This window comes from Oryctolagus cuniculus, chromosome 7, assembly GCF_964237555.1.
Source record: "Oryctolagus cuniculus chromosome 7, mOryCun1.1, whole genome shotgun sequence".
NCBI classification, from domain to species: Eukaryota; Metazoa; Chordata; class Mammalia; order Lagomorpha; family Leporidae; genus Oryctolagus; species Oryctolagus cuniculus.
This window is the reverse complement of record NC_091438.1, coordinates 143906915-143926690: the sequence shown is the minus strand read 5'-3', so window position 1 is coordinate 143926690 and position 19776 is coordinate 143906915. Positions and strand designations below refer to the sequence as shown.

The following is a 19776-nucleotide window of genomic DNA, read 5'->3' as shown; positions in this document are numbered from 1 at the left end:
GCGCCCCGACCGGGACTAGAACCTGGTGTGCCGGCGCCGCAAGGCGGAGGATTATCCTAGTGAGCTGCGGCGCCGGCTGAAAGAGAGATTTTCTATCCACTGGTTTTGTCTCCAGAAGGCTGTAATGACCAGAGCTGGGCCAGGCCAAAACCAGGAGCCAGGAATTTCTTCTGGGTCTCCCATGTGGACGTAGGGGCCCAAAAACTTGGGCCAAGTTCTGCTGTTTTCCCAGGCCATTAGCAGGGAGCTGGATGGGAAGTGGAGCAGCAGGAACATGAACCGGTTCCCATATGGAATGCTGGTGTCACAGGCAGCAGCTTTATCCACTACGCCACAACGCTGGTCCTCTTTTGAGTGATTTAACTCACTTGTATTTACTTTTCTGGGAACTGTCAGCTCACGTCCTATGCCTATATTTCTAATCTTTTGTGGACGTTTTCGACAATTTCCAGGAATTCTTTGTAAGCTGGAGAGATGACCCTTTGTCTGTCACCCGAATTCCAAATACTTCTGCCATTTTGTCATTTGTCTTATGACTTGATTTGTAGTGTTTTCCATGAAGAAGCTCTTGATTTTTAATATAGTTGACTTTATCAGTCTTTCTTAGTGGCTGTTTGATTTTTGAGTCATGGTTGGCCTTTTTCCACCATGAGATTATAAATTCGCCCGTGTTTTCCTCTGGTGCTATTTGGGTTTTATTTTGATTTTTCCGACATTTAAATCTTTGATTCCCTTGGAACTCACCCTGGTGTTCCACCGGAGGCACAGGCCTGTTTCGCTTTCCCGGCTGGCGGCCTCACGCTCCCAACGCCGTTCATTAAAGGGACCTTTGGCCACTCTGAGACGCCCCCTTAAACAAGCACCAAATCCCCGCGTGCAGCTGCGGCTATTTCTGGACTCCCACTCTAGACCGCTGGTCTGCCTGCCTCCTCCTGAGCCCAAGCCAGGTCGCTTTCATTACCAAGGCTTTCAGTAGCATCGTCTCGGAGTGGTGGTCGTGTTCCTGGCGCTGTTTCTTCTCTCGGAATTTTCCTGATAGTTTCTTCCTCCCTCCCTCTGGGGAGCAGTAGGCCCCTGGGTGCTAGGGGAGGGGGACTCTGAGCCCCCCCTGGGAAGATGGTGAAGACACAGCTGCCTGGCAGAGCAAGGGCAGGGCCAGTGCAAGGCCTCAGGCTGGCGGCCAGTGCGGCTGGAGTGGAAGGTAGGAAAGAGAGCACCTGTTGGTGGGGGGGGGAGGGCGGACAGGCAGAGTCCGGAGGGCAGTGGCTCTGTGGCTCTGCAGCAGCCCCGGAGGGAAGTGAGATGTGCTCAAGTGGGGAGTGGGCAGCAGCGACTGTAGGGCTGGCTGCTCAGCAGGCGCTCCCCCAGTGCCCGCCCAGCCCGGCAGCAGTTTGCACTGGAGTCCCCCCTCCCGGGGCCCTGGACACGGCCGCCATTCCTTGTAGCAGGGGGCCTCCTGAGTCGGTACCCACAGAATCCCAGGAGGGGGACTTCACCCCTTCTACAGGCAAGAGATTGACACTCCAAGAAGGAAAGGAGCCTGCTCAAGGGGCCTGGGCCAGTTTCAGGGGCGTGGCTCCGGCAAGACAGCTCCTGGGCCATTCTGATTTGGTCTGGGTCCCTCTGCAGGGTTGGGGAGTAAGAGAAGGAAGGGGTGATTCCTGGCATTTGGTCAGCTTTTGGCTGCTGCAAGGCACAGCTGTGGAGTCCCCCTGAGGGCAGCCCCCAGTGGTGGGGAACAGGAGGTACCAGACCCTCCAGGCCTCAGAGTGCTTTGAGCACAACAGGTCTGGGAGCAGGACAGCTAGGCAGGGGCAGAGGAAAGAGGTCAGGCTTCGAAGTTAGGCCACTGATTGTGTGGCCTCCGGTACACGGCACGCCACCGGGAACCTCGGTTTGTGCATCTGTAAGATGGGACCGTGGATCCTGCCTGATGGGGCTGGCTTGGGGGTGGAATGAGGCAAGAGGAGCCCGGGGCCACCTGAGCTAGCTGAGCGGACGGAGGTCCTTGCCTGCACAAGAAAAAACTCAGACCGAGACGTAGAGCAGCAGCAAGCAGGCAGCCAGGTTTAACAGGAGCGCGCACCTGGCAGGCTGGGAAAGACCTGAGCGATGCAGACTGGAATTTGTATGGCTATGCCACCCCCTCTCCCCTCCCCTCCCTCTTCTGGGTGGAGGGCGTGGAATTCCTGAAATTCCTCCCAGGACCTTATCAGCACAGTGTTACTGGACCTCCCAGCCCCCTTGGTGCAGGGGGAGGGGGGAGAGGAGATCCCCCCCCAGCTGCCCCGGGGGAGAGCAGGGGTCCCACCTAGCAGGGTTATTGACTGAGAGCTGGTCTGCCTTCAAGGCTTGCTTCCTCCTTCCATCGCACAAAAATCCCCATTTTCCTCAAAAATCTCTCATTTTCCTCGGGCCCTCTGACACACGCAGGCTCACTGGTGCCGAGTGGGCGAACACCTGCTAGTGCTTCCTTCCCGGCCTCCTCCCCCAAGGTGGATCCTGGTTCCCCACCCCCCCACCCCCCCACCCCACCCCAGATGCTGGCTGGCTGCTCCAGGGCAAGGGGGAAAGGGGCGGGGTGGGTTCCAGGCCGACACTGGGAGCCAGGCAGTGGGTGACTCGGCCAGGGCCGACATCTCAGACCCCGCTGGGGCCAGGCCAGCCTGCACAGGCTCCCAGGACAGGGCAGCAGGGCCTGGCTCTGCGCCATGCACCTCAGACAAGGTACACGTCTTGTCCGGGCTTCAGTCCAGGAAACCCCTTGGGCACTGGGCAGGGTGATGAGGAGCTGGAGGCCCTCTCAGGGCACCTGGAGAGGGCTGCTTCAAGACAGGCACTCCTGGGGCCGGCACTGTGGCGTGGCAGGTAAAGCCGCCGCCTGCAGTCCTGGCTGCTCCACTTCCCATCCAGCTCTCTGCTATGGCCTGGGAAAGCAGTAGAAGATGGCCCAAGTCCTTGGGCCCCTGCACCCTCGTGAGAGACCAAGAAGAAGCTCCTGGCTTCGAATCAGCACAACTCTGGCCATTGCGGCCATTTGGGGAGTGAACCAGTGGATGGAAACCACCCCCCCTTGTTTGCCTCTGTGTAACTCTGACTTTCAAATAAATAAATAAATCGTAAAAAAAAAAAAAAAAAAAAAAAAAAAAAGACAGGCACTCCTGTCTCCGCAGCTCTGTGAGCAGAGACTGGCCAGGCTTCGAGTAGAGGGTCACCCACCCCTTCCTTCAATGAAGCCCTGTTGCAAATGGACTTTGGGCCAGCCAGACCTGTGCCCATGGTTGTCATGGGTGGGCAAAGTGACAAGGCATCCTTACCCTCCCGTAAATAATGCCAAGAAAGCGTGTGCTGGCCACGGAGCCTCTTTGTTGGGTCTGAGAAAGCAGCACGTGCAAAGGCCAGAGACAGGCAAGGCAGGTATCTTCAAGGTCAAAGTTCAGCATGGACAGAGGGGAGGAAGGAGGCGTGGCTGAGGTCGGGAGGTACTCCGGGTCCTCACCTGCACAGGGACCCATCTTAGGGGTCAGAATCCATCTTCTCATCAAAGGGACAAGATTAAGGAATTAGCCAGGTGCGAGGTGAGGTGACCACGGGGCAGGGTAGGCGTGGTCCCAACAGGGGGAATTGTGTGTGCAGACACAGGCAGAGGGGAAAGAGAGCTTTGGGCAGCTCTGTCTGACTAGAGCCCGGCCACGAGAGGAGAGGAGGCTTGGCAGAGCGTGGAGACACAGCCATGGCCTGGGGGGTCTCGCTGAGGGGCCACGGCCCGGAGAGTGACCCACGCTCGCTCGGAAGGAATGAAGAAAGCTCTCCCTGGATGTTCCTGGTAGCTTTGGGAACCGCATGGAGGAAAGGCCTGTATTTCCCGGGAAGAAAAGTCCTTGTCAAGGTCCCTGCAGGTGCCTAAAGGTCCACCAGTGAGGATCAGACCCGCCTCAACCTTTAACCCCCATGCCCTGAATCTATAAAAGGAGCTCTCCCAATCTCCGATGTGCGACTTCCCCGGCCCCCCGCTCTGTTGCTCTGTTGGGGCCAGGGACCCTCGCCCGGGAGCGGAACCCCAATAAAAGCCTGTGAATTAATTGATTCGTCTGCCTGGGAAGATCTGTTACGCGCCGGACACCTTGCAGTTCCTTCTTACTTCCCAGCACCATGCGTTGTTTTCTTTTCTTTTCTTTTTTTTTTTTTTTCATTTGACAGGCAGAGACAGAGTGAGATTATCTTCCATCTCCCCAAACGCCCACAACAGCCAGGGGTGGGTCATGCTGAAGCCAGGAGCCTGGACCTCCACTAGGTCTCCCGTGTGATTGGCAGGGACCCAAGCACTTGGGCCATCACTGCTGCCTCTCAGGGTGTGCATTACAGGAACGGAGGAGGGGCTGGCACCTCACTGCCTGCAGTGTCAGCAAACCACCTGGACAGTGGTTCGAGTCCCGGCTGCTCCACTTCTGATCCGGCTCCCTGGTCATGTGCCTGGGAAAGCAGCAGCAGATGACCCAAGTCCTTGGGCCCCTGCACCCACGTGGGAGACCCAGATGGACTTCTAGGCTCCCTGCTTCTGCCTGGCCCAGACCCAGCCTTTGTCCCCATTCGGAGAGTGAACCAGCGAATGGAAGATCTTGGCTCCTCTCTGTGTCTCTGCTCCTCTCTGTAACTCGGACTTTCAAATAAATAGATAAATCTTAAAAAAAAAAAAAAATCGCTGCCGATCCTAAGACCCAAAGCGCCGTTGGAGAGCCCAGCCGGCTTAAACACTTGCTTATTAGCGCCATCTCGGAGACTGGAAGCTTCCAGTCAGAGGAACCTCAGGGAAGCCCAGTGCCCAGGCTGCAGGACCCAGAGCTGGGGGATGGGAGCCTGTGGGCAAAATAAAAAGGGGAGGGGGAACTGCCGAAAGTACAAAGTGCAGCCCTCGCCCCCGCCCCGCAGGACCCCAGGAGTGACTCTGGAGGTCTTAGCCTCGAGGAAGGGCGATTCTCACAGCCTAGGCCCCCAAGCTTCAACCCCCATGGCCCTAGGTCACGGGGCAAAGCACTGGCAGGGCAGGATCAGCGTCGGAGGGCAAGAGCCCCGCACCCCCGAGCCGGGCCGCGCCGCGCCGCAGGTGCAGCGCCGGGCGTTCCACACATCGCCTCATCACAGAGGAGCGGACTGGGCTCCGGAGGGCGGCCTCCGGCTCAGCGCCAACAGGCTCGGGCTGAGGACCCAGGACCAACAGACACCGCCCCACACCTCTCTGAGGTGTCGGGCAGAGGGGCGGGACGGGTGGGGCTGCTTCTGGGACTTTCCTCGCTGAGCTCAGAGCCCCCGAAATAGCCGCTCGCTCCGCCCGCCCGCGGTGGGGAGCCCTGCGGCCGCAGCGTACGGCCCCTCCGAGGGCCCACTTCCGCCTCGCCGGCTCCCGGAGGGCGGCCCCGGGCGACGCCGGCGCACTGAAGCCGGCGCGGCTACGCGGTGGCTGGGCCGCACTCCCGGGCTCTCCCGCGGTCTCCGCTTCGACGCCAGCAGCGAGGGCGGTGGCCGGCGCCGCCTCGCGCCCACCAATCAGCACGCGAAGGCTGGCTCCGGACACGCCCCCTCGGCGACGTCACGCAGCCGGGCCCCGGGAGCCCCGCCCAGTGGCCTTGCCTGGGAAAGGGGACAGGGACCGGGGTGGTGGTGGGGGCTCTGGGAGGGTGGACGCTCCCTTGTCCGTGGCGCACGCTGTAGCCGCTCTAGAGCACAGGGACTCCTACTGTGTCAGTGTTTTTGTTCGCTCGGTCACCCACCTCCCAGCTCTCCCTCCAGCCATCCATCCGCTCAGCCGAGGTGGTTGGGCGCCCCCTGGCGGCGGCCGCTGGGCTTGGAGCCGGGGGAAAGCCATGTGGTCAGCCTTGAACCCTGCGCTTGTCCTCAGGGGGCCCTGAGCGGAGCCAGGAAACCCGACAGTAGTGCATTCTCACCCCGGTCAGCTCCAGGGTGGGGAGGGCCAGCGGTCTGGGCGTCCAGTGTCCCTAGAGAAGTTTCCCTGACCAGGCTCCCGAGGGTGCCTTCCAGGGTGCCTAGGAGTTTGTGCCAAGGCGCTGAGGTTGGCAGGCGCGGGAAGTGAAGAAGGGCTGGCCGGCTGGCAAAGACACACGATGAGACGGGCTCTGAGGTTTGCAGTGATTGGATGGGTCCAGACCTCGAAGGCCTGGGCAAGGCAGCAGGCTTTGGTTCCAAGTGTGATGGGCAGCCGCTGCGTACTGTGTGTGTGTTTGAAGATGTCTGTGTTTAGTTGAAATGGGGAAAGAGAGAGGGGGGGGGGGAGAGAGAGAGAGATACATCTTCCATCCACTGGTTCACTCCCCAAATGCCTACGACAGCCAGGGCTGGGCCAGGCCAAAGCCAGGAGCCAGCAACTCCATCTGGGTCTCCCACGTGGGTGGCAGGAACCCAGGTACTTGGGTCATGCTCCATTGCTTTCCCAGGTGTGCACTAGCAGGAAGCTGGATCAGAGGCAGAGCAGCTGGGACTCAAGCTGGGCACCCTGACGGGGATGCGGGCATCCCAGGCTGCGGCTTGACCTGCTGGGCCACGTGGGTCTCCCCACTCTGCATGGAGAGCAGACAAGCGTGGACACTCGGAGACCTCTGGGCCTCAGGGCAGAGAGCCAGATGAGACGGGCGCTCCCCAGGCAGAGGGATGTGAGCATGCTCCGGAAATACTGGGAGGGCACAGTGCAGGGGCTGGACAGCGGGGGGACTGACGAGTGAGTGGGCAGGGGCTAAGCCATTCATCCGGGGGTCAGCACTTACGCAGGCTCCGCAGAGGCAGACTCCAACCCTGGCTTCAGGTCCTGGCCCTGTCATTTGCTGCCTGTTCACCTTCGGAAGTTATTATTTGGCCTCTGTGTGCCTTGATTTCTCGATCTGTAAAGTGGGGGTCCCCGAGGATTGCTGTGAGGGTTAAGTGAGCACATATAGGTACAGTCTTGCATCTGGGGGTTCACAGGTGGCTCTGAGTCCGGGACCTTGGACTTGATTACGGGGTGAGCAGGCCTCTGTTTCTCACTGGCCTTATACAAGAACTAAAACACAGCGGTGTGTTAGAGCAGTGCTTCCCACACTGGTCTCACCTTAGAATCGCCTGGGTTGCTTTGTTTTGAATTCCAAAGCCCAGGCTGAACACAAGACAATTTAATCATAGCCCAGGTTTTTTTTTTTTTACATTGATTTATTTGAAAGGTGGAGAGAAAGAGAGAGAGAGAGAGAGAGAGAGAGGTGTTTTCCATCCACTGGTTCACTCCTCAGATGGCCACAATGGCCAGAGCCATGGCCATGGTGATCTGAAGCCAGCAGCCAGAGGCTTCTTCTGGGTCTTGCGCCATCTTCCACCGCTTTCCCAGGCCACAGCAGAGAGCTGGATTGGAAGTGGAGCAGCCAGGACTTGAACCGGCGCCCATGTGGGATGCTGGCACTGCAGGTGGTGGCTTTGCCCGCTACCCCACAGCACCGGCCCCAACAACAGCCCATGTAATCGTGGGGGTGACTCCCAGGTGTCAGTATGCTTGAAACCCCTCTCCCCTGAGGTGATTCCAGGTGCAGACGTGTTTGGGAGTCTGCTGTGGAAACACGGGGGCTTCTTTAAAGTAGGTGGTCAGGGAGGGCTTCCTGGAGGAGGTGACACTTGAGATCACAGAGTGAAGAAGAAGCCATCATTGCAGAGTCCAGGGAAAAGCCTTTGGGACAGCGTCTGGCCTGTGGGCTGTGTGGCTGCAGGTGCCTTTGCCTGAAGTGGGATAGATGGCGAGAGGAATGGACTTGGGTTGGTGAGTTCCACAGAATGCGTGAATAATCGTGGCTGTGCTTCTAGGATCTAGGGGTGCTCAAAAGTAAGTCTTGTGGGCTCATCTAGAATGCGCCATCTGCAACACCAGCTTCCCACATGGGCACAGGTTCAAGTCCCAGCTGCTCCAGTTCTGACCCAGCTCCCTGCTAATGGCCTGTAAAAGCAGTAGAAGATGGCCCAAGTCCTTGGGCCCCTGCACCCGCATGGGAGACCCGGATGGAGTTCCTAGTTCCTGGTTTCAGCATGGTCCAGCCTCAGCTGCTGTGGCCATTTGGGGAGTGAACCGCAGATGGAATCTCTCTCTCTCTCTCTCTCTCTGACTTTGCCTTTCAAGTAAATACACTTGTTGAAGAACTCATGGTCACCGGCGCGAGGTACCTGTGTGACCACCTGTGAGGTCCCCACTGCCGCCTGGCTCCCCGTGCCACCCCGAGCAGGGGTTGAGCAGCTGCCCCCCCACCCGAGGCGTCTTCCTCCTCACCCCTCACCCCTGCCCGCCAGGGACAGAGCTGGGCTCAGCGGTGTGCAGCCCCGCCCTGTGCCCCTGCCCCCTACCTCAGGCTGGCTTCCGGAGCCCCCCCCCTCTGGCCCCGGCCTCTGGCTCTGCGTGTGCTGGGGAGAGCCGGTTCTTCACCGGGCGAGGGCGCTGGTGCCTGGAGGCTGGGTACCACCGGACGGGCAAGCGCGTGCAAACTGAAAGCTGTGAGGCCACTGATTGGGGTTTCTGTGAAGATGCGCGTGACTGGGCTGGCTTTCCCTTGGTGTTGGCTACAGGGACAGGTCAGACTCGCAAACCGCTGGGCCCTGCCAGCATCTGCCTGGGCACTGGACGCCCACCTGGGAGTTTGTGCTTGGGTCTCGGGACTGGGGACTGGACGTGTGAGGCCAAGTACTCAAGGCTGGGTGTCTGGGGCTGGGTGCTAGGGTTGGGTACTTGGGGCTGTGTACTAGGATTGGGTACTTGGGGCTGGATACTATGATTGGGTACTTGGGGCTAGGTATTATGATTGGGTACTGGGTTCCTGGGGCCAGATACTAGGATTGGGGTCTTGGGCTGGGTTCCTGGGACCAGGTACTAGTTTTGGGTGCTTGGGGATTGGATACTAGGATTGGGTACTTGGGGCTGGGTACTATGATTGGGGTCTTGGGGCTGGGTTCTTAGGGCTAGGACTGGGTACTTGGGGCCGGGTGCTGGGCCTGTTCTGGAGTCACGAGAGCTGCACTTCCCCACTGTCCTACACGGACGAGCCTTTCCCCTCCCTGACTGTGCTCTGTGGCTTCAGGCTGCGACCCTGCCTGTTAACTGTCTGCTCTCGGAGACCCCAGAGCTCCTCCGGGCCTCTTCCCGGGGCCCCTTCTCTCCTCCCGAGCCTTGTTCCCTACCTTCCACCCCCACCCCCACCCCAGCCATGCAGGAAGTGGGTGGCTCCTCGGCTCCTCACTGGAAGCCACCGGCCTCCTCTGCCACTGTCAGGTCCCTTTCCAGGCCGGGCCTAGGGACGCCCCGTTCCTAGCATCACCCTGTGCTGCCCGGCCGGGCCGAAGTGTGTGGGGGGCGCCCCCTGCATTTCCTTGAGATCCGTGGGGCTCAGGGCTGGAGGTGAGACCTGGTCATGGACAGTCGCCAGTGCCAGGCACGGGAGTTTGGAGATTCCCAGATGGTGCGACGGAAGGCCTGGAAGCAGGGGAGGGGCAGGCTCTGCAGCGATCCTCGATCCTCGGGGTGGCCCTGTGCCTGTGCACAGCGGGACCTCCTGCTGCAGTGTCTTCGTGGTGCTGGGGCCCGCCCCAGGCAGGGCTGTTGCTGACTGCGAGGGTTGTAACCGTGCCACGGTGGGGCTGCACTGCCACCTGGTGGTCACTCCAGCACACAGCAGTCTGGAAAGGTGGAGTCCCTGCCCAGGGGAAAAGAGAATGTTCACAGGTGTGGGGGCCTCCAAGGCCCTTCAAGAAAAAGAGAAATCCCTAAGCAAACGGATCTTTGTTACAGAGCAAGACACCCCTAAGTTGAGTTCTTGGGGAAGACGTTCTAAGTCTGGATGAGAGTTCAACTCCACCGCACTATTTTAGACTGAGGTGTGGAGCGTGACCATGAGGTCTGAGTCGGGCTGTTTCTGGACTCGTCTGTAGGTGCAGGTGTGCTGCTGGAGTGGGGCGCTGCACCCCCATGTGTGGACAAACATGGCGTCTCCCAGCACCGTCACAAGGTGGCCTTGGGCTGCTTCCAAAAATAATAATCTGCCCCGACAGGGCCAGGATCTGCCAAGGTCAAGGGGATTCCAGAGCACGTGCTTCCGGCTCCCATGTTTTAAAGCTAGGGGCTCTGCAGACTATGAGATTCAAGCTCTCCGGTTTTAAAACCGGGGGACTTGGGGTCGGTGCTGTGGCGTAGCAGGTTAACCATCTGCCTACGGGGTTGGCATCCCATATGGGCACTGGCTGGTGTCCCGGCTGCTCCCCTTCTGATCCAGCTCCCTGTTGATGACCTGGGAAAGCAGGAGAGGATGGCCCAAATGCTTGGGCCCTGCACCCGTGTGGGAGACCGGAGGAAGCTCCTGGCTCCTGGCTTTGGATCAGCCCAGCTCTGGCTGTTGCAGCCATCTGGGGAGTGAACCAGTGGATGGAAGACCCCTCTCTGTCTCTCCTTCTCTCTATCTGTAACTCTACCTCTCAGGTGGATGGGAGGGAAAGACCGCTGACTTCCAGTTCAATTCTGCGCACAAGTATTGAGCACCTACTGTGTGCCAGGCCCATGCTGGGCCCTAAGGAGGACAGAGGTTACACACAACGCCCTCCCCGAAGCGGCTGAGGCCCACATGCTTGTGTCTCTGGGACGTGAACCCTGTGGATGAAGTGTGTGTAATGAACAGGGCTCCATGGGGTGTGTGGCTTGAGGCCCCTCGGTTCCCTCCAGGGGAAGAAGTCCACTCTGCCTGCCCCAGGCAGAGGGCTCCAAGCGGAAGCCACAGTGCGCTGGCCCATGGGCCGGCTTCAGCTCTGGGATGGGAGCCTTGGGCGTGGTGCCTCTCCCACCTGCACACATCTGCCATCAACAGGTGGCAGCTAGCCGAGGCCAACAGGTGCCACCTGCAGAGGTGGCGGGGAAGTGGGCGGGCCAAGCAAGTGGAGGCTGCCTGGCAGAAGGTTGAGTGCAGGAGGCCCGAGGGCAGCTGGTATGGGGTCCTCACCAGCTTGCCGGGCTCTGACCACCTTCCTGGGGGTGCAGCGCTGCATCCTGCGTGCCCCTTCGCCGAGCAGAGCCACAGGTGGGCTCCCGCTCAGCAGCGCTGGTGCCTGCCTCACCTTCCCAGCGGCTGCATCTCCGCAGCCGTCAGTTCCGCCGGCCAGGCTGTGCCAGTGGCAAACCTCCCGAGGGGAGCTTGGGCGGCCCCTCCAGTCCCCTCGCCCCTGTGGGCCTGTGGGCTCTGTGTGCCGATGCCCACCCTCTCGCCGAGTTCTAGGAGGAGAGAGAGGCCTCGCGGGCCCTCCTGAAGCATCTGTCTGGGTCACTCCAGTGCCTTCCGTCCTCTCCATCTCCGTCTGATCATCCATCTCCGTCTGATCAGAGAAGCTGGAAGCTCCGCTTGGCCAGGACAAAGAGCCGCGCCCGGGAGGGGGAGCCGGGAGCGGGAGCCGGGAGGGTAGTGCCAGCCTGGGAGGAGGACAGAGATTTTCCAGGACATTCCTTCTGGACAGCGCGTGCTGAGGCCCAGACACCACAGCGCCTGGCTTTGTTCCGGGCGTGGGGATGTGGGTGCGGCCGGCTCGAGCCGGATCTCGGGCGAGTCACGGAGGACAGAGTGTTTCCTGAGAGTTTGTCATTGAGACAGGGAGGGAAAGTTCTGGATTCCAGCTAGAAGAGGGAGGGCCAGGTGGCGGGAGTGGGTTCATGGGAGCTGCCGCCATCGTTTTCCAGGTGCTGTGGGCTTTGTAGCCCAGAAGGGCACCTGTTTTGCCCATGAGGACACCGCTGCCACCAGCTGTGTTAAACCGGGCAAGACTGGGCCCTGGAGCCCAAGCGGCAGGCCTGGGAACCCACTGGCAGAGTTCACACCTGGAGATACAGGGCCCGCAGAGGAGATGGGACGCCCCCAAATATGGCTCCCCCTGCTCGCGCCTGTAATGACGCCACCAAGTCGCTCAGAAGGCCAGCAGCAGCCACTGTGCACGTCCAGGGGGCTGACAGCCAGGGGACAGCTGGCACCCAGCACAGGGGTGCCCTGGCCCGCAGCAGAGTCAGGGCTGGGGCTGTGGGCTTCTGTCATCCAGTCTTGAGAGACAGCCCAGGATTCAGAAAAGCACAGGGGATTTGTCCGGGGAAGGGGTGGGGGGATTTTCTCCTGGGTTTTGGAGGCTGGGAGTGGGGGTGGTAGGAAGGAGGGAGGGAAAGTGGGGGAGGGGACAGAAAGAAAGATGTGACGGCTATTTTTCGGAAGAGTTCCTCTGAGCTCTCCTTCTAGCCTCTTCATGGTGTCCAAACATAGAGGTCAAGGGCAAGGTGGGGGTGGCACTGGGACCTAGGTTAAGCTGCTGTTTAGGACATCGGGCACCCCTACGAGCACTGGTTGAATCCAGCTGCTCAGCTTCTGATCCCGCTCCCTGCTGATGAGCCTGGGTGGCCGCATGGTTCGCTGGGGTTGAGCAGGTGCAAACAATGGCAGACCGAGGGTGACAGAGCGTTAGTGAGGCACCTGGCCTGAGGGGCCACCGGTGGGGCTGTGGCATCCTCTCCGCTGACCAGCATCCTGCTTGGTTCTAAGCCCGCTGGGAGAATGGGAGTAATCAGCTTAATTCCTTGGTACCTCAGTTTCCCCATGGGGATGTTGGAAATGACAACGCCCACCCCGCAGAGCTGATCAGCATCCCTGGCTCCCGTCTGCTCTGCAGCCTGGCCCCAGCCCCCAGGGTCCCCTCCTGCCTGAGGCTCAGGACCCCTCCCGGAAAGGGGGCTCACCATCCTGCCTTCAGACAGACTCTCAGAAGGAAGGGCCTTTTCCTGAGTGGTACAAGCTGGCATAGAACACATTTTGGTAGAATCCAGGAACTGACAGCGATTCGAACCCTGCGCTCTCCGTTGTAATAGCTCCAGGAGTTCAGAAACACGTCCAACTCCCTAGACCCGGGCTCCGGGGTCCCCTTTTTCCCCCCGCCGAGTCCTGCCGGACCCTAGGACCCTTACACAGAGCGCACGGCCAGGGCGATTCCGCCTTCTGCCGCAGGGTGGCGCCGCGCTCAGGCATTGTCGCTGAGCCCGGGCGAGGGGGGAGAGAGGGAGGGGCTCAGCAGCTCGGTCGGAGCGCAGGTGCGTTTTCCGGGCCCCGCGGACTCCACCTCCTCTCGGTGTCACAGCCGCGGCCCGGTGTCTGGCACGGGGAGACCGCAGCACCCCACAGTTGTCAGCGCGGATGCCGTGGCTGGCCCTGGCCTGCCTTCTGGCTCAGTGACTGTGGGCTGGGTACTAGGGGATTTCACTTCTCTGGGCCTCGGTTTGCTCATCCTTAAAACTGGAGTGATAGAGCCCATTTCCGAGGGTGCTTGGGAGCTTAGAAACTGCAACACCGTATCTTGGAACAGTGCCTGGCCGGTCGACTTGACTGTTGCAAAGTGATCCTTAGCAACAGTTAAGACACCCAACATGGGAGCACCTGGGTTTGAGTCCCCGCTCCGGCTCCGACTCTGACTTCCGGCCAAGGCGGCCCCCCTCCCCAGGCAGTGGTGATAGCCAAGCGGCTGGGTCCTTGCTATCCACTGGGAGACCTGGATTGAGCTCCTGGCGTCTGTCCCCCAGCTTCGACCTGGCACAGCCCCCTGGCAGTGGTGGGCACCTGGGAAGTGAACCAACAGATGCAAACTCTGTCTCAAGTAGTTGGTTTTTTGTTTTTGTTTTTTTTTCAAATGTTGGGCCTGCGTTGTGGCACAGCAGGTTAAGCCACTGCCTGCGGGGTCAGCATCCCACTTGGGTGCCAGTTCCAGTCCTGGCTGCTCCACTTCCAATCTGGCTCCCTGCTGATGTGCTTGGGGAAGCGGTAAACGGTGGTCCAAATTCCAGGGCCCCTGCCACCCAGATGGGAGACCCAAATGGAGTTCCAGGCTCCTGGCTTTGGCCTAACCCAGCCCTGGCTGTTGTGACCATTTGGGGAATGAACAAGCAGATGGTAGATCTGCGTTCTCGCGCTCTTTCTCTTAAAAAAAAAAAAAAGTAGATGGAAGATCTCTCTCTATGTAACTCAAATAAATAAATATAGCTTATTACTTTAAAAACAACTTTATTTTAAGTTTATTTACTTGAAAGAATTACAGAGAGCCAGAGACAGAGAGGGAGAGAGGTCTTCCGTCTGCTGGTTCACTCCCCAAATGGCCACAATGGCCAGAGCTGAGCTGATCCAAAACCAGGAGCCAGGAGCTTCTTCTGGGTCTCCCATGCAGGTGCAGGGGCCCAAGGACTTGGGCCATCTTCTACTGCTTTCCCAGGCCATAGCAGAGAGCCAGATCGGAAGTGGAGCAGCCGGGGCTCAAACCAGTGCTCATATGGGATGCTGGTACTGCAGGCGGCAGCTTTACCCACTACGCCACTGTGCTGGCCCCCTAAACTTATTCTTAACAATGCATTGAATATAGGCACAAAACAATGGCCTAACAATGACTTCATTTGTCAGGAAAAATAATGCATAGAGGAGTAAAGGAGCTTGCCTGAAGTCACACAGCAAACTGTGCTGCTGGACACATGTTCTGGGCTGTCAGAATTCAAAATCTGGGGCCAGTGCTGTGGTGTAGCAGGAAAAGCCACCACGCAGTGCCAGTATCCCATATAGACACTGGTTCATGTCCTGGCTGCTCCACTTCCAATCCAGTTCTGTGCCATGGCCTGGGAAAGCAGTAGAAGATGGCCCGAGTCCTTGGGCCCCTGCACCCATGTGGGAGACCTGGAAGAGGCTCTAGGCTCCTGGCTTCGGATCAGCTCAGCTCTGACCATTGCAGACATTTGGGGAGTGAATCAATCTCTCTCTCTCTCTCTCTCTCTCTCTCTGCCTCTGCCTCTCTGTAACTCTTTCAAATAAATAAATAAATAAATATTTTAAATAAATAACTAAAGAAAATAATTCAAAACTTATACCCTTCCCATTATACCAGAACATAGAAAATACATAAGCCCCCAAACTCACCTCTGCTGTGACCTTTACTCAATGCTATTTCCTTGAATTAAAAACAACAACAAGAGGACAGACAGGGGTTAGACCAGGGCAGCACAGCCAGTGAGGTGGGCGGGATCAGCCCTGGCGCTCTGGAGCCCAGGAGGGCAGTCACAGTCCACAGTAATTTGTACTACTTCTCAGAACTGGAGGAGAATGAAGGCTTCCAACACATACAGATGATGAACGTTTGAGCAGATGGAAATTCAGATTAGCCCAATTTGATCATTACACATTGTACACATGTATTGAATTATCCTTCTGTACACCATAAATAATACAAATATGTATGGGTCAATAAGAAAAAACCTCCTGTGATTTGAGCACTTGGCACTTTATGACACATGATCATTTATACTTATAACAGCTCCACAGGTAGGTACCATCCTTATTAACCACATGTTATAGATGAGGAAGCTGACGTTCAGAGAGGTTAAGTAACATTCCTGAGGTGGCAGAGTAAGGATTTAAACCCATATAATTGACCAATGCCCAAGTCCATGCTTTGTTTTTTTAAAAAGATTTATTTGGCAAAGTTACAGAGAGAGGGAAACAGATAGGAAAAAAAAACCCTTTCACCGGCGCCGTGGCTCAATAGGCTAATCCTCTGCCTTGCGGCGTCGGCACACCAGGTTCTAGTCCCGGTCGGGGCGCTGGATTCTGTCCCGGTTGCCCCTCTTCCAGGCCGGCTCTCTGCTGTGGCCCGGGAGTGCAGTGGAGGATGGCCCAAGTGCTTGGGCCCTGCACCCCATGGGAGACCAGGAGAAGCACCTGGCTCCTGCCTTCGGATCAGTGCGATGTGCTGGCCGCAGCGCGCCGGCCGCGGCGGCCATTGGAGGGTGAACCAAGGGCAAAAAGGAAGACCTTTCTCTCTGTCTCTGTCTCTGTCTCTGTCTCTCTCTCTCTCACTGTCAACTCTGCCTGTCAAAAAAAAAAAAAAAAAAACAAACTTTCATTTGCTGGTTCACTCTCCAAATGCCTGTAAGAGCTAAGGCTGGACCAGGCTGAAGCCAGGAGCCAGAAGCTTCATCCTGGTCTCCTATCTGGGTGGTAACACCCGCACTATTTGTTGCTGCTTGCCCCTGGCACATTAGCAGGGAGCTGGATCGGAAGTGGAGCAGCCAGGACTCGAACAAGCGCCCATATGGGATGCTGGTGTCACAGACAGTGGCTTAACCCGGTATACCATGAGTCCAGTCCTCCAAGTCCACACTTTTAAAAACTATTTATTTTATTTATTTGAAAGGCAGGGTGACAGAAAGGCAGAGATAGGGAGAGAAACAGAGGGAGAAAGAAATCTTCCATCCACTGGGTCACTCTCCAAATGCCTGCAACATCTGGGGCTGGTCCAGGCCAAAGGCAGGAGCTGGGAGCTCCATGCAGATGCCCCATGAGGGTGGCAGGGACCCAGAAACTTCACCATCATCTGCTGCCTTCCAGGCACATCAGTAGGAAACTGGATGGGAAGTGGAGTGGCTGGGACTTGATCCCAGGCACACCGAAATGGGGTGCAGGCATCCCAAGTGACAGCTTAACCTGCTGTGCCACAATGCCCACGTCAGTCCCATAATTTTTTATTATTATTAAAGATTTATTTATTTATTTGAAGAGTTACAGAGAGGCAGAGGCAGAGAGAGGAGAGCTCTTCCATCTGCTGATTCACTCCCCAGATGGCTGCAACGGCTGAAGCCAGGAACCAGGAGCTTCGTCTGGGACCCCACCAAGGACTTGGGCCATCTTCCACTGCTTTCCCAGGACATAGCACAGAGCTGGATTGGAAGTGGAGCAGCCAGGGCTTGAACCAGTGCCCATATGAGATGCTGGCACTGCAGGCGGCGGTTTTACCGACTCACCACAGTGCCGGTCCCCAATCCCATACTTTTAACAGCCACTCCAGATGGCTTCATGTATCCTCAAAGATGAACCCACGGGTTGGCATTGTGGCATAGAGAGTTAAGCTGCCCATGTCCCATATCAGAATATGTGGGATTGAGTCCTGCCTCCATTTCTGATCCAGCTTTTTGCTAATGTACAGCCTGGGAGGCAGCAGATGATGGCCCAAGCACTTGGGGCCCTGCCACCCACATGGGAGATCTGGACTAGGGTTCCTGGCTCCTGGTTTGGCCTGGCCAGGGTTAAGTGGCTTCTTCTCCAATCTACAGTTAGTACTAAGGTCCAAGAGGTGAGGTGATGGGGTTAAGGGCAGCGAGAGCTTACGTGCACCTCTAAGCCTCTTGGAATTTCACATCCCATCACCTAAAAGCCCCAACCCATCCTCTCATGCCAGTCCCAGTCTAGGGCACTCCAGGGGACACAGGGACACTGTTTCCAGCATGTGTAAGGCCACCACAAAACACGCAAACACTGGAGTTAGAGGAAAAGGTTTATTGTCGGGTGGGGGAAGCCCGATGGCCTGGGAGGAGAGGGCGAGAGGGTTAAGAGAAGAGGAGAGTGTAAGAGAGAGAGAGATCAATGGCCGGCGCTGAGGCTCAATAGGCTAGTCCTCTGCCTGCGGTGCTGGCACACCAGGTTCTAGTCCCGGTCGGGGCGCCGGATTCTGTCCTGGTTGCCCCTCTTCCAATCCAGCTCTCTGCTGTAGCCCGGGAAGGCAGTGGAGGATGGCCCAAGTGCTTGGGCCCTGCACCCCATGGGAGACCAGGAGAAGCACCTGGCTCCTGGCTTCGGATCAGCCACAATGCGCTGGCCCCAGCAGCCATCGGGGGGTGAACCAACAGAAAAAGGAAGACCTTTCTCTGTCTCTCTTACTGTCCACTCTGCCTGTCAAAAAAAAAAAAAAAAAAAAAAGAGGGAGAGAGATCAAGAGAGAGCACGTGTTCAGAACAGGTCCTGTTAAACCTCTGTGGGGGGGGAGGGGCAGGGAAGTTGGAGCAGCGAATCCCTTTAGGGTGGGGGTGGAGCTGACACCAGTGGTTCGGCCATGGGACATAGGACCGAAGCCTACTGTGCAAGGTGGCGAAGGGGGTTGGGGGTGAGCAGGGCCTAAGTTGGCGTCGGGGGCATAGATGGCGCCACAGATAAGGCTGCGCCATTTACTAACAGCATGGGCACCCCCTCCCTTGCTCTTCAGGGCCGAGGCTCCCAGGCAGGCGGCATGCAGTGTGTGGCAGCTTGGCGCCCACACTTCATAGCTCCTGGGTTTACCTTGGAGAGGAGGAGAGAAGCAGTCTTCCCGCCTGGGGCCTGTGGAGAGATGGCAGCCCGCGGAAACAGCTCTCAGGCTGAAGGCTGGCTTTTTATAGTCCCATTTGGATCCCCTCCACCCGCCCCAGGCAGCCAATCCCGGCCAGCGCTTCCATTTCCTGCGCTCCGCAGCCTGTTGGGTTCGCCTCTCCTCCAGCTTGGCTCCCTGGCGGCAGCGTCTGTGCTCTGCCTGCTGGCAGGAAAGTGTCCTCCAGGCCGGTGCCTCCCGCGACAGCGAGGTGAAAGCAGCCCCCAGGGGGCTCGGAGAAGCCGGCCACCCGCTTCCCTTGGGGGATGGGGCGGATTTCTCATAATTCAGCCCCGTTAGCTGCAAAGCCTGGCATTCACTGAGCACTAGCTGTGTGCCAGGCCTGCCTATGGCCCCCATGAACACCATCATTCTCCCACCCCAGGCTCTGACGTGGCCTGGCCTGTCTATAGTCCCGTTTGCATGTGTTCTCAGTCTGGCTGCCGCTGGGTGAGCCGCTGGGTGACAGGTGCGCCGATCAGGGAAGGCCGTGGTCCTATGTCCTCTGCTTTACAGTGAGACCCCAGCCCTAGGCAATGGAGCACGCACTCTCCAAAGCCTCTGGATGCTGCCGCTGGCAGAAGCACTGTGGGTGAGAAAGGCAACCTGTGTTTGGAGAACAGAGCACGTCCACCAAGCAGGAATCATGGCCTTCTCCGTGGGTGAAGGGGTCTGATGTGGCCGACCCGCTGCCTGCTGCTGGCAGGTGGTGATTTGTTGACAACTGTGAGATCCTCCTTGGGGAGAAGCAGTCCAAACTGTTCGACCCTATCCTTACCACCATGGACACCTGGGAAATCTCTGGGGCAAACTCCAGAGGCTGCCTGACCCCCTGGGCGGGGCCCCACCTGGAGCTTCCTCTGCAGGTGCTCACTGGCAGAGGGAGACACAGGGATCCACATGCTTGTGGCTACTCCCTGAAGTCCATCTGCTGCCCCTAACTCAGACCTGCTTCTCCCCCACCTGCCAATCTTGCTCTTTCCGTGCCCTTGACCACCTAGCTGAGCCATCTGCCACTTGTTGGGAATGGGCGTTTGCGCCTCACTCCACCCTCTCTCCACACAAAGGGGCTGACGAAGTGTCCTGTTCTTAGCTCTGTCCCCGCAGGACTCGCCACCGTCCTGGGCTCTAGTAGAGTGCTCGGTGTCCAGCTGGTGCCCGTAATTACACCGACTACCTGTGAATCGGTTCAACTCCTGCCATCCTGTATTGGTTAGGTGAGGGGACCCCTCCCAGGCCACAGTGTGGGTGTCAGATCAACAGTGCCAGGCGCCGTGGGATGTGGGCTGCTGGTCATTTCGTTGGCTCTTGCCTTTCGGACTCCTCTGGCCCCTGCATGCCTGTACCACGTGTGTCACATATGGACTCACAGCTCTGCTTGTCTGATGAGCTCTAGCTTAGCACCTGCAGCCTGGGTGGGTGTTTGGCCTAGCGATTAGATGTCAGTGAAGGCGTTCACAACCCACATCAGAGTACCCGGCTTGGATGCCCTGCTCCGGCTCCTTACTCCAGATGTCTGCTAATGTGGGCCTGTGAGGGCAGAGCTGG

At 58.2% G+C, this 19776-nt stretch overlaps 1 long non-coding RNA gene across 1 annotated transcript; it reads right to left on the bottom strand.

Moving 5' to 3' along the window:
- Positions 1-17369: 17369 nt before the first annotated feature.
- LOC138850328 (uncharacterized) lies at positions 17370-18240 on the bottom strand. Its single transcript, XR_011390043.1, has 2 exons — positions 18162-18240; positions 17370-17777 (listed from the first exon to the last, which is right to left on the bottom strand). It is a non-coding gene; the product is annotated as an uncharacterized lncRNA (long non-coding RNA).
- Between the last annotated feature and the right edge of the window lie 1536 nt (positions 18241-19776).